Source organism: Ambystoma mexicanum, chromosome 3p (assembly GCF_040938575.1).
Source record: "Ambystoma mexicanum isolate Mex_15411 chromosome 3p, UKY_AmexF1_1, whole genome shotgun sequence".
Classification (NCBI taxonomy): Eukaryota; Metazoa; Chordata; class Amphibia; order Caudata; family Ambystomatidae; genus Ambystoma; species Ambystoma mexicanum.
In genome coordinates this window covers 244,488,039-244,503,302 of record NC_090925.1, presented here as the reverse complement: position 1 = coordinate 244,503,302, position 15,264 = coordinate 244,488,039, and positions in this window count along the sequence as shown.

Genomic DNA, 15,264 nt, shown 5'->3' with positions numbered 1-15,264 from the left:
AAAAATTAGGGTAGCTGACATGTTGTAATATTTTTAGGAACACTGAGAAGGTAGACGCACCTGTCATTTTGGGATGATGAATCTTTCTCCTCCCTCAGCCTCCATCATCCACACCTCCCAACTCCTGGTCCAATAAACAGGCAGTGGGCATATTGGGGGAGGGTGAAGGAGAGAGCTGTCCAATATGTGGCATGGGAATCAATGGAGTGTCACCAGCCCAATAAGAGATCAGTTTTCAATCTGGGATGGATTTGGCTTTTCTTTGACTTTTTTTACTCTTGAGACCTATCTGTGGACTTTTGATTTTTCCCTTGACTTTCCCACTCTATTGCTGGAGGTAGTCTTCTGGACTCTTGCAAGGAACAACTAGCAGAGAGACAGGGAGAGCTACCAAGGTCTTAAACATTGCGTGGGAGACAGAGATTGGGAAATCTAGAAGCTAGCTGGGCCTGACATTTGAGGAGCCAGAGGAAGTCTGGGTGCTGGGGACTACCCTTGACCGAAGTCTTTGACCAGATCTGTGCTGTCCTCAGAGGAGCCCTGCTGTTTCCCTGGATGTTCCATAACCAAGGCCTCCCATGTAAGTAGAATAATCCAAATGCCAACAAAAGTGTGGGGGAATCCGCGAGCCTTAATCTTCATCACGCATGGCGAGCAGGGGGGTGGAACTGGGGAGACCCTTGGCACATTTATTAAATGTAACTCAAATGAATTCCACTGTAGAAAATCACCCTAGCAATTTAAATTGAAGTGTTTTGGGAACTGCCTGCCTTAATCCTTTCCATTAAATTGTGGGGGGGGGGGGAGTTGTGTAGATCCTTAGCGCTTTGAACTGAAGTCAAATCAAGTCATTCCCATATCGAAAATCATGGGGTGAGTGTTGTTAGAGAAAGGAACTAGCAAAGTTCATGCCCAGTATGCTAGAGCTGGTATAGACAATAAAGTACTTGGGTGACTCCACCTCTCTGAAATTACTTGTCTTCTGTACAGAAGGGGGGTGTCCATAATCTCAGAATAAGTAACCCTAAAACGCTGCTATTCAAGTGAATGTAGAGTGTGCAAAACGAAATTTCGCATTTATTTACTTGCATCCAAAACGACTTTCCCAAGGCCCTGCATTTTATGCAAATAAAAAGCCCAACACGATTTTCCTATTGAGTTCCTTTCCTAAACTTTACCAAATAAAAAGACCAAAACGATGTTGTCATTGTGTCTATTTTTCAAACCCTGCCGTTCAAATAAAAAGCCCAAATTATATTTTCCTTGTGTCTATTTTTGAAATCCTATGTTTTTGATAAAAAGCCAAAACAATGTTGCTGCTCTATTACCACTCCCTGTACCGTCCCTTCAAATTAAGGGGTCATATATAACTGATGCCTGGGGGTTGGGGGTTGCTAGGAGAGAAAAAACATTGTGGTAACCCCAAGCAATCACAGGGGTTGTTTCAAATTTCATAATTGAGAATATGCAATAAATCCTCTGTGTGTGTTTTGATGCAAATTCTTTAAAGTGTACCTGTGTGTTGTAGTATCTGTAAGTTCATTACAAATACAACCACTCAATTGGTGCAAGTAATCTGAAATTGTGATATTGTGATGTGTGACAGTGTTGCTGGCTGATCTTTTGGTTTTTTTATGGTTCTTTGTCAAACCTTAAATAAATAAGAGAAAGGAGGAGCAGGCCACACCTTAGTGTTCTATTGCAGGAGCACAAATCCAGCATTAGAGTAAGCTCAGAAGTACACTCTCAGCAAAGGGGCCATGCATTGAATGATCACTAGGGCTAAAATGGCATCTCCTCCATTGTAGCAATCACGGGCAACACTGGGAGCGTTAGGAGAAGCTGCTACTCATGTGGAGGTCTCCATTACACTTACACCTACACTGTTCACAACCAATGAATGTCAGTGCTCTAATAATGAAAGCAGCTAGAGGTGGCTCAGTGGATACTAAGCCCTGTGCATGAAAACTCTCTCTCGTTGATAGAAGGCTGAAGTCAACATTAGCAGATCCCCCATGTGCAGAGGAGAAAGGTATCCTTGCCTGTGCCACCTTGGGGAACAGGCCACCTTATTTTGAAATTCTCCCAGAGTTTGCGGTGGGCAGACCCAAACCATGATTTGAGTGCCATTTTTGAAGTAAGGATCAATTATGCCTCCCTCAGCATCACTAGAAAAGACAGAGAAACAGTTCAATGACGACAGGCCATAACTCTTATTGGTGCCCGAGTAGAATACTCGTTCCAGGCAGCCAATCAGGATCCTTGATTTCAGGAAAGAAGTGCTAGGGTTGTAGACCACTGGAAGGGTCCTGATGGATGACTTGAACACTGTGTCCATTCCATGTGTCTGACTGCTCTTCTTTAGCTTTCTGGCTCTTCTTGGCGCTTCCTCCTGTTCATTTCCCCAGCCGTCGCTCACTTTCTTCTGTTGGGTTGGTCTTGCCGTGTCTCCATCTGTTCTACGGCGCCCGCTCTTCGCTTTTGTTTTATGTGCTGCCCCCTCTTCCCCTGTGTCCTAATACTTAGTGGTGGGTGACATCTCTTCCCTTCTCAGGGCCCTTGCATTTGTTTAGATTTGTTTTCTGTTTCTTCTGTTTTGAGCCTCTTTCTCTGCTTTATGCACCAAAGGCTTACCATTAAGTGTGCAAAAGGGAAATTGAGGATCCTAACTCGTCAACTGCAGGGCTTTAATTGTGTTGGGGCTAGGTAGTTCCCAAAACGTTTTCTTCAGCCGGGGCGCTACCGGGCCTGCCGTCACGAGTCCTACTGTGCACCCGGGCCTTTGTGAGCAATTGCCATCTTAGTTGTGGGTGCATTTTTATCTGTTCCTTGTTGCACCCACCTCCCTTTTTGTTCCTTGACCCAAGTGCCGACCCTTTCAGACAGCCCTTTCACGAGGCAGCAATGATCTTCTCTTTTGTGAGAAAGAGATGATTGGAACTGTTTTGTGAAAGGCCTGCCTGCACGGGTTAGCACACAGATAAAGAAACAAAGGGGCAGATGGGCGCAATAAAATGAACGATAGCAAGGCACCCGCCTCTCCCTTTCTCATCTGACAAAAAGGGAACCCCCCAACACGGCGCTTAGGCCACGTACCCCTGTCAGAACTCCCTCCCCCTCCCCCCTTTGATTTATCAACCCACGCTGGAGCTGAATGGTAACTGCAGAAAAGCCCACGGCAGAGGGCACGATCAGCAGTGACAGCTCCTTGGGGCTTGTGTCGATAAATTGGGAATTCTGGCCCATAATTGCGGATTTTGTCATTCGCTGTGTGCTTCACAGACAATTGAGCACCACGAGTAGAGCGTTCAGTGGCTGCCAACCAATCAGAACGCTAGGTCTCTGTGCAATAAGCACTGCTATTGTTCGGCCCAGCATGCGACTTTGACTCGCGGCGGTGACGCCACGTCACTGCAGTGATTCTTTCCAATCCGACCTCACCTGTGTAATGTGCTGCTTTGCTTAGAAAGTGTGAAAGGACTTCTTGGAGGCTTCCCTGTTAGGACGCTCATTGGTACTTCAGACTGTGGCCATCTTTGAGAGGCTTTTGCTTCTGTTCTGCTGTTTTTCTGCTAATTACACATGTCAATTGCATTTTGACAGAATAAGTAACTGGGGAAAAATACCAAAGAATGTTACCCGGCCCATGGCTGGCTGCTACTAGCCGAGAAGCTAGTGGCAATGGGCAATGCCAGAAGTACAGTGCCTTTATCCATCTGGGTTTTAAAGCACATAATAGCCTTATAGTCCGAGGGAGAAGTCATTGGGCCTCGTTATGACCCTGGCGGTAGCGGGTTAACGGGGCTGGTAGAGCTGGCGGCCCCATTAACCCCCTTCCGCCTCATTACGAGGTCTCCTCGCGGGACCCGCTAAGGACGCCTGGTAAAACCAGGCGACCTTAGCGGGTCCCGCGAGCAGTCCAGGATGCCAACAACGGGCCTGTCAATAACGGACCCGTTGTTTGCATCCTCCCCATTCCCATTGAGCCCTGTCAGGGCTCAATGGGAATGGGGATGTACCGGGTCCGGGTTCCCTGAATGGGGAAATACCGGGCCCTCCAAGGTCGGAATGTCCCGGTATTTCCCCATTCAGGGAACCCGGACCCGGTACCCGGTATGGGGGTAGACATGCCGCAAATAGCGGCATTGTTACCTCCATTGTCGTAATGAGGCCCATTGTCGTGGAATAAGGGTGGGAGGGATCATTATCGAGGCATAGGTTCCTACCACCAAGTTATGGCCTGAGGTAAAGTTGAGGACCATAAGCCATGGAGGGGTCATTATCGCAAACGATAATGACCCCTCTGGAGAACTTTAAGGCTGTTAGCACACTCTGGTAATAGCAAATTATGTGTTGGAGTGTTGGTGGCCAAGTAAAACATGTTAATTTATTAATGAGGAAGTAAATAGACAAACTCATTAGAATAAATGTGGTTTCATTTTGCAATGTTTATACACCATGGTTGTATTCATAAGTAAAGCATTTTTAATTGTAAACCTGGTTAAACTGGAGAGAGTTTAACAGGAGCATGCATTAGGCGTTGTGTAAAAATAAACGCTTTTTCTTTAAGAAAGTGAACTCATTTTCCTATGTTTTAGCTTTTTCCTTTGTGTGTTAAATATGATGTAACAGCGAAAAAAGAGTTCCTACAAAAGAGGAAGTGGATTGTTGAAAGACATTTTTCTTGGAATTTGCATTATTGTTTCACTGTCTGCTTTTCAAGTCAGAATCTCAGAATTCAGTCAATACTGGTACTTTTTGACCGCACTCTGAGCATTCTGATTGGCTGAGAGGAGGTCAATAACGGTCTGCATGTGCTAACGGCTAGTATTCCCACCACTGCGTACTTTACCGCTTACGCTGCACACTTCAGTTGCCGCCCTGTAGGACCTACTCCATCCTTTTTGTTGCCAGAGGCTGCCGCCACACCATAGCCCTCTGCCTCCTGAAACAGCCGTGCTTTTATCCTTCCCTAGCCTGCAATCCACAGTAGTGTGGAAGCTGCAACAGTGGCGCTCAGAGGGACCAAGTTCTGACAGCGGTTTACTTTCTATTGACTCATACAATGCTTAGCAGCAACTACAACACTTCAAAATGAAGACATACACGTCTAATCTGTGACTATGAAAGCTGCAAGAGTGCGGGCCTACAACTGCTTATGAAAGTTCTAAAAAGTCGGGGACTCGGAGGATAGCTCAGGGGCAACGTGCTTGCCTTGGAAGCAAGACGACACTGAGCTCAGAGGCAACGTGCTTGCCTTGGAAGCAAGACGGCACGGAGCTCAGGGGCAACGTGATTGCCTTGGAAGCAAGATGACACGGAGCAACACGTGTTCGATCCCGGGTCCCCGCTTAGAAACCACTGGGTAATAAGCGTGTTATAAATATCATATCGTAGCACGTTCTTTATAATAAAAACACCAAGAAAATACTCTATATCTTTTGTGTAGGTGAATATGGGCTTGCTTTTTTCATCCTATTTTGCACAAATAACACTTTAGTGGTATCACTCTATTGTGCAGCGGCAAAAAATACATATAAAAACATAGTTTAATTCTTATACATTTCACAATGAGTGGAATTACCTCTGTGAACGCTTCAACATCAGATTAAGGTGGCAAGCATGAGAGGAAAGGTGGACTAATGCCTAAATTATTATAATCTTGGCTTTCACGCTTGATCCAGCAGTGTGATCCTGGGCAAATCACTTTTCCTCCCAGGCCACCATCTCCTTTGTGTGCCTGCCCGCCCTGCAGGAAGGGTAACTCCGCCATGTTGCTCACTAAAAAAACCTGGGCATTGGTTCCAGTTCTTTTTTCCTCTGCTGGCCTTTTAAATGCTGGCCACCTTTCCAACAGAGCGGCACTTACCAGCGATGACAAGAGCCTCTTGTCTAAGGTTTACAGTGTATGGCTGATGGCAACAGGCCAACAATTCAGACAGACCCACAAAGCTGGGCCCTGCAACTCCACTTCCTGTTTTGCCAGGGTTGGAAGTTCGAAGATGGCGTCTCGGAATTCTCTGCATCAAAATCATACGTTGCACAAGAAGATTTGCAAGAAAGTGTGAATGTTACCTTTGTGCCTTTCCTGATTCCACATATGTGTACAGCTGTTCTGAAACTCTAAGGGACGTGATGAAGACTTTCCAGTCCATTGAGGGCTCAGCCGCCATCTTCGACTTGACATGTGTTGTTCATGTCTCTTCTTTGCAGGTCACCTGTGTTTGTTTATTGTTATGTGTTGAGCACGTTGACCCGTAGGTACTCGAGGACTGAAAGTGGGGACAGGAGGGGTGAAAGAGGCACACGTGACCTGTACTCAGGGCTGGACTGGCCTATAGGCAACTCTGCACCCTGGGCCTCTTTTGTGTGTCAACTTATTTTATTTCCAAATGTTCCCATAGGAAAAGGGTTGGGCTTGCTGAAAATATGTAATATGGGGCCACTTTGAAAATTATTTCCAGGGCCTCTATTGGTTCCCAGTCCACCCCTGCCTATACTAGAATGAACAGTGGCGCAACAGCATTGAGCTAAACAGGCTTTAGCCCTCCACTCCCCAAAATGTTGGGCTATGTTGACTTGACATGGCTGACCTACAGAGCCTTGGAAGGACAGAACAGGACACAGATGTTAAAAGGGCCTGGGCTTCACAGTTAACAAAGGCCCTGCAAATACTAGCCTAGGTTAAAAAAGGCCCTGCAAATACTAGCCTAGGTTAAAAAAGGCCCTGTAATTACTAAGGTGACATAAAGCATTTAACCTGCATTCATCATATGCATACAATTTTGGGCAATTGAAATTGTGATGTGGGGTTAGGGCTTGGACTGATTGGAAGGGTAGGGAGGGGACACAAGACTGCTCATTCTCACAGCAGCTCCCCTTAAGTGGGTGCTTTCAGGCTTAAAGGTGCCAGTTAACGGCTTGCAACATTGAAGCTGCCCTGGACTAGTCCCATTAGAAAGCGTACAGACATTTGATGTACCCCACAGAAATACGTTTGCCCCTCTCCCATCATCTCTGAAGTTAGACCCTCTACCAACATTTGAAGGGTTAGCCGGCCCCAAAATGTAGGTTTCATTGCGCCCTTGAGAGGAACTTTTTTTAGTTGTTTCTGGATATTGATCAAGTTTGGGGTTGGGCCTTCCTCCCACTTCCCCAAATTCCACAGCGAGTAATCAATGGCATGACGATCCCCAGGGAAAGAACTCGAAGTGCAGGAGACATTATGGGATTATGACGTCTTTGGCTTGTGTTTTTGGGATGTCTGGGCCTCCGAGCCCTTTTTTCCGTTTCCTGAAGATAATGTATGGGACAGCGAAAGCCGGAAGCGGTTGGGTTTCAGTCTCCAGTTCAGCAGAGGGAAGAGCTTTGAAGTCCCCTCCTGTGGCCCCGGGTCCTAGAAGTGCACCTTAAGTGTCTGAACATTATTTCAGGTGGTCCGCGTGACAGGGCCGCGGGGAGGAGCGGGTATGTAATGTCTGGGAGCCCATCACAGCCCCTATTCTTGTCTGGCAGGGCCGACTCCGGAAACCATTGCCTGTGTCTCATCCCTGGATGCACGGATGAAGTCAGGCACGGGGTATTGTGTTCCATCCGCCCTGCTCCTCAGCTCACACTTTACGTCTGCGTGAGCATAATAAATGGGGGAGGGGGGAAAGCATTCACTGGAAGTATCATTGAAAGCAGATGTCAGCCTTCAAGCCTGTATGCAGAGGGGGGACACAAAAAGAGGCCTAGCCTGCAGGCACCGAGTCTTTAACGCGTACAGAAGTAACAGAATCGCCCAGCATTGACGGAACGGGAGGCCATCTTGTGTGAGCGATTATAGGGCGTTGACAGCACGTGCAAAACCCTGTTGGGGGCAAGAAAGGGCCAGTTTAATCACCAGATAGGGTAATTATTTCAGCAATTGTCCCTCCATATTTCTTAATTTACAACAGGAAGAACTCCAGTTGCAGTTATTTGAAATGACATCCTAAAACCAATCTGCAGCCGGTTTGTTGAACTGATAAGATAGCTCAGTGCGTTGGGTGCCTGCTGAATTGTGTGTAACCTGCCGAGACCGTTTCGAGGCTTGACAGTCGGGTTCTAATGAACATCTGCATCGTTGGTGTGCACCCGTGGCATGGCACTGTGTGTGATGAGTTCTATCACGTATGCCCAGAGCTCTCCTCCACCGTTTCTCGTCTTTCCTCTTCCTAGATGGTGGGGAGCGGGGGTCCCGTCCCCTGGGGAGGCGTCCTGAATTAGTAATGTGCACTGTTTAACCTACAGCGCTTTCGATTTGTATTTCAATATTTAAATGGCCACCTCTCCCTTTACATTGCTCGCCTAGCATCAACTAGCTCGACCTTTCAACTTGCATTTACGTGTTTAAATGACTCCAGTTTCCGTCACATTGTCCTCAAAGCATTGAATATAACCGTTCAGGTGGTTTTACAATTGCACATAGAGAAACAACAATGAAAATAAAATATGGACATGTTTCAAGTGAAACAGTCGTCTGGATTATGCGTGTTTTTGTTTTATCAGCGGAGGTCAACTTGTAATCACTGATAGGGCTGGGTATTACGCAGTCAGCGTGCCCCAGTGACTCACTCCAGTGACAGGCGCTGTCAGAGACCTGTAAAAAGGGGGAGGTGCCCGCAGCCTCACTGCGAAGACTTCATGGGTCATGAGTGGCACCGGCGCTAGAGAGCGACCCAATGAGCAGAACACGAGAACCTCAAACAAGCCAGAGGGTTGGTGTACCTACAGACAGTTTGGAATGTAAAGGATGCATTCCGAGCCCCCCCCCCCCACCCTGACGCCCTGGGCACTGCCACAAGACGCCCATCGTGAAGTTTTTTCATTGCACGAGATCTGGATGCTTTACAGCTCTTGCCATCCCTCTATTGAGTGCTGGGTGACCTTTGCCCTTACAGGCCCTCTCCTTCAATTCAGCACCACTAACGTGGGTGGCAGTTACCCACCCCACTATACAGGGTCAGAGCCAGCTTCATCTTTTTGGGGAGGCTGGATGGCAGTTTGTTTTGAAAGCTGGTAGTCAGTGGGGTCAGCTGTGGACCCCCCCTTCCTCTAAGCTAAGGCTGGACAGCTACTAAGCCTTCCTTTGGCGCCTTAGATGCATCTTTCATCCCATTCAGAGGCTGTTTCATTTCACAAAGATGCTAATCATTGGAGGTGTGGGCTATCTAAAACGCAAGCTCAGCAGTTAAGACTCTGGGGTCATCATAGGGGGTCTGTTGATAAGGCTTGGGCAGGCTTTTGTGCTTTGTCAATATACGTTTGCGATTGCTCCCATCACATTAACAATCGTTTAAACGTAATTAAAAACAGCGGTTTGACAGGCTCTGGCTATTGCAGAGGAGGCACGGGCTGGGCATCACAGCACAGTGATGCCTTCAGCATGCAAGTGGGAGAGCTTGAGCCCTCCCAAGTAGGGTGGCCAGGTTTTGAAACTAACAAAACGGGAGAGGCAGCTGACATAGTAGTAGGGATCACAGTTTCAGTGGTGATAAACACAAAAGAGGGACTAACATACAAAGAGTGAGCGAATGAAACGAGTCCTACGTCTATGACGGTGGCCTGTCCCGGGTCATGGTGGAGGCACAGGATGCTGATTGGAGGACAGAGGCCCTGGTGGAAGGTATGTGGCAGTGCGTGAAAAGTGAGTGGGGCGAGCGGTAGCTGGCAAGATGTCATGGTTTTTCAATCAGTGTGGCAAAACATCGGGATGGTATCCACCCGATCCCCCAATCCCTGGTCAGGGTTTTTTAAGTCAGCAAATCCGGGACGTCTGGTAACCCTACTCTAAAGCCAGTGGCTGGGGCCTCTATACCTGCCACTAAACAGCCCTCTGGCGCGGGCTCTAGAGCTTGAAAAGAAGCCTTAATTCTCTGCGTCCCATTTGTTCTTCTCACTATTTCCAGTCTGAGGTGAACTAGCAGCGAGTTCCAGAGGGATGGAGCTTGAACCACAAGCCTCTTTTGTAGCAGGCTACGCTTAGAGAATCTATCGACGGTTGTGAGAAGAGCATAATGATCTGACCAGAGTGTAGCTCTCGATGGGATTGCGTAGGTTGCAAGCAGCCCTATCATGGACCATCGTGGATGTATAGTCGCGCACAAGACTTGAAAGCCATCCATGCAAGCGACTTGTGCTGTAGCTGCCACATTGATGGAGGTGCCATGCTGCCTTCTACTAACTGGAGGCGGCATTGAGAAATGCCAACCCGCTTTTAGCAAACAATATATACGTCTATATTTCTGATCAATATCACAGAGATGTCACAAAAAGTTATCGAGGGATATGTTGAGGACCACAACACAGAGCAATAGGAAAAGATTGGGTACCCGTTAAAAATAAGCAGTAAATGGTAGGGTTGGGGGCGACAGAGAGAGAGAGACGATTGAGAGAAAGAAGAAAGACAGAGGAGATAGAGACGAAGGAGAGAGACAACGAGAGTGAGAGTGAGAGAGAAAGAGAGACAGACAGACAGAAACTGAAATAGAGAGCGACGCCCCTGCCTATGTCTCTTGAATGGGAGCAGAAGATGCATTTCTTTTTGTCAAAGCGGCAACATTATCTATGCCCTGCGACAGTTCACCCCAAATACAGACTATTTAGGTTATTTGAGACTGTTTGAAAGTCCTATGACACTCTTATAACTGTTGTTGTTCTTTGTTCTGCATTCAGGGATAGCTTATCACCCAATATGTACTTTCCTAAAAATAAAAAAACGCGATCAATATTTGTAAGAGCCCATGAATAAACTAACGAGTTTAGCTTTTTTGTTTCAAAGCTATTATATGGATCATTTTATACTAGGAATAAGGTTTATAACTTTTTACCAACAACTTTCCTTTGTTAAAAAAAGGAAAACCAAAGCGACCAGTGCCAACTATTTTTAAACCTTCACAATGGGGTGTTTGGCAGGATCCATAATACAATGCACACTTATTTTATTTTTAAATCCCTGCTTGTTGACCAAGTTGGACATATCTTTATGAGGCATGCTTCCACACTGGAGGTTTCTGTAGCTGGGTTTTCAATGTCTTCGGCCCTGTCCCAGTCCTGTGCACATGGCAGTCAGTACGTTTGGGATATTTTGCCCACACTACATGCAGGGGGTGAATTGTGAACGCCTCTCATTGGGTAGGTGTGATTCCTGCTCATTCTGCACACCCTGAAACCATAGTAGGGTGGCGACCGGACCCGACTTTATTTGAACCACAACCCCGCTTTCCTTGTACGGGATGGGGAGGTTTGCCACAGCAGAATTGGTCCAGGGAGAATTGGTTGAATATTTTTGGAGGAATTTGAACGCAAATGTATGTGGGGTTGGCTTTGGGTAATACACAAGGTGGGGCTAAGGAGGGGTTTGTGGACAGGTCAGGCAGAGCTGGCCCCCCTTACATTTGCGTTGAAATGCCCCAAAATGCTGTGTTTGCTATTGCTTGCAGCCAGCAATCATGAGTTGCACAGTACCGTTTTAGCTAGGGTGACCAGACGTCCCGGTTTTGCCGGGACTGTCCTAGTATTTAGTGCTCTGTCCCCCTTTCTCAGGATTATGCTCCCATTGGAAACTGCAGTGGTCCCGGTTTTTGGTAGATGGTCTTTATAGCTGGCAGACACAGCTCGCACAGAAGAAATGCTGTATTTTACAATTTAAGTTAGTGTTACTTTGTTAAGGTAGTGTTACTTTGTGATAAATTAATTATATGTTTTTATTTGAACAGTAACACTTACACCCCCTTCTCCCCCAACCTCTACTGAAGTGCAGTGCCTTGACAGCCACTTTCAAGAGTTAGTCCTACTTTTATGTTAGTTGCCCTGTCCCGTTTTTTTTTACTTTTTATATCTGGTCACCCTATTCCAGGGGCGATACTAGGTACCCACAAGAGCTGGATTGCACAAAATTGGCTCTACAGGCAGCCATGGAGGACCATGTATTCTCATGTGCACTCGGAGTGCTGCCCGGAAGCTTCTCGGGCAACCAGAGGCCCTGAGACATTTGTTTTATGGCGTATTCCGTTTTGTCCTTAAATCCCACAATGGCTCCAATGTAACTGTCAACCACGCGAGCCTCTAGGTTGTTACTGATGCACTCTGGGGGATCGCAACCTCAGAATGCGTCAGAAAGAGATATCACGTGACCGCTCTCTTGTTTACCGAAGGGAAAGGCGGCCGTTCAGATGCGCCACGGCGTGCCTCGTGCCGGGGCCTCGAGCCCCAGGCGTGCCCGAGAGGGCGTGTGTATTGCGAGGGGACAGGGGAGGGGCTGTCCTGAGATGGAACCCCTGGAGCGCGCAGGAGAAGGTCTGGGAAACCGCTTACTCGGATCAGATTCCGCGCGCACGCAGGCCCCGCGCTCCACTCGCCACCCGGGAGTCGCGTTTTATTAGGTCCTGGGGGCAGAATCGCGTGCTTATAGAGGGATCAAGAGGAGGGAAATAACTCAAGCAATCCTGGGAGTGTTTTTTTTTGCTTTTGAGCGTTGAGGACGCCGGTAACGATCCCGAAAGGTCTCGCTATGGGGCCTTTTACCGTCGCATTAAGACTTAACAGGATATTGGGTGGAATTTGGGAATGATACAGGCGTCTGCAGCCCGGAATGGGGCCTCACAGCATATTTCTTGGTGACAGACTCTGGGGTGGGGTAGAGGCACAGGACTGACTTATAGGCACTCACTACAGTAATAATTTTATCGATGCCAAGAGTGTTCCACCAAAGTCCGTACCAGTTGAGCGACGCCGGTCGTGGGCACCCGCAGACCTTCGTGCCAGATGGCATGCAGTGTGCCCAGTGCCGGCCCCAGGTCTGCCAGCGCCCTGTGCGAGATTTTTCGATACACCCCACACCAACATTCTGACAACATTACAGCCAGCCTTATTAGTATCAAGAACACTTATCAGCCAAACAGGACTGGGCCCGGGCCCACCCACCCCCGCTGTTCTTTTTAAATATCGATCAGGCCCAGCTCCTACTAACGAATCATGTCAGGCGGCGTGATTCTGTAATAGGCTTGGGCCAGACCGATATTTTGTTAAGTGTTCATGACACTGAGCTGAAGTCAAGGCACCCTTTATTTGCTGCTCCAGTGGGGGCGCCCTTGTGTGGCCCCAACCCCCTGACCGCACCTTGAGCCGGCGCTGAGTGTGCCCAATCCCTCACCAGTGCTGTAGAAGTTACTGATGGGGTGTCGGTACCGGTAGGCACACTAGGAACCTGTCAACATACCCCAAACCCCAACTCGGAACATAGGGAAAAAAGAAAACTAAACGATTTCTAAGCTAACACGTCCCCAAATCAACACAGGCCTAGAAAGAAAGCATATTCAAGACTTAAAAAAACGCCACAGCTAACTACCACGCATGTACAAAACTAAGATGACCACCCTGCGACACACTGAATGATAAAACAATAAAAAAGAGCAGATTAGCTGGGGAACTCTGGAGTCCCAGAAAAGGGGTGGCACAATAGAGACACATCAATTCATCTGTGTTTTAAGTGTGCACGCTTCTTAGAGCTTTCTTCTCTACCACGTAAACTTACATTTACATTACCCTGTGATTTCCATTCATTTGTATGGTGGGGAGAAGTGGTGGAATGCAACTTGTCTTCCTCCCACCTCCTTACTCTCTGCCAAAGAAATGCTGGTGATCCCTTGGGGGTCCTCCTACTTTATGCACCAACATAGTGCAGGGAGACCCCATATGGATCCATTGTACATGCTGCCTGCATGCTCTCATGGCAGGCAGCATTTACAATTACAATTAAACCCTGCCCTACATGCTGTCGGACAGGGTTTAATTGTAATTGTGAGCGGCGCTTGCAGCACTTACAATTAAAATTAAAGCTGCCTAGCACTCAAGCACACCTGTGAGGAATTCAGCCATCTGCACAGTGAGTGTGCACTTACCTGGTCTTTTTAAAATTGTTTTCATTAAATAGAATGATGGAAGAACGACCTCAGGAAAATGTGTGGTGCTAATCCCACACACAATTTCAAAGCACAACAAACACATAGACCCGTGTACTCTGGGGAGACACAGCATACAGGCACAGGCCGCCCTGTCATATTTAGTTGGGATATGACAGCAGTACACTTTGCATCTCCAGAAGGGGGAGAATCAAACTTCCCCCTACCATGGGCAGCCTGATTAACTAACAAAGGTTCCATGGACCCGCCCTGCTCTTTTGTTGGGTCCTGCAGCTGGTGGCAGCAATTACCATATGATCAGTGTGTACTTCAAACACACCCATATGGGGCCTGACTGCAGAGGTTAATAAAGGAGACAGGAAACCCAGACAACATTCATAGGCAACTGTGTCAACCTGAAGCCAGCTCTCGCCCCCAGTATCGATGACAGTGAACTGTCAAGCCTGGGATTACGTGTTTACAGTAGTATTCTCTGAAGCAGCTCCCCATTCAAAAGGTATGAGAATGTGGTTTGCAGGAGCCAGAGATTCTGGTGTCACCCCAGCTTCAAGGGAGACCAGCCACTTTACTCAGGTACTAAAGAGGGCTCCATTAACCAGACAGACCCTTTGATCCACAGCAGACAGGAAGATGGGTGGCACTTATTATCACATGCTTTCACCCCTTTACCTTTTCTGTTGCAAAGCACTCTGGTTTTGACCTCATGTATACAGGAGATTGTTAGTGGAGACTCCAGGATTGGTTAATGAAGGTAGGCTTAGAATACACCAATCACTGTGGCATATTTGGCTTTAAAAGAGGGCCAAGCCCATCTTTTGGCATATCCTCTGAAGACCTTGCAAGGAGTAGCAAGAAGAACTCATCATTGGACCCTGGCTAAAGGTACAGTCTGCCTTACATCTTCCACCAGTGAAGGAAAGCAAGATGCCGCCCCTAAACATCTACCAGGGAAAAGGGGGAGATACTGAACCCAGAGGACCCTCCAACAGCTCCAGGACTGGTACCCAGCCAGAACACCAAGCTTCCTTGGTAGGAAGGCTGCTTTGCTCGACCGACCACCCGTTTAGAACAGCACATACACATATTGTGTATTTCTGGTAAGAGACAGAAATAGGTGGTGCCAGACCTGCAAGAGTTAAAGGTGGGTGCAGGAGATGGCAGGTGGGGCTTCATTTGTGGGGAGAGAACAGGTCAAGGGGGTTTATGGCATGGGAAGAGCAGGGCCTAGTGGAAGATGAATGGCTTTGGGGCTGACTCCCACACAAGAGAAGGGTGGGGGCATGTGTGGCGGGATGAGGGCAATCAGGCAGCAGATGCA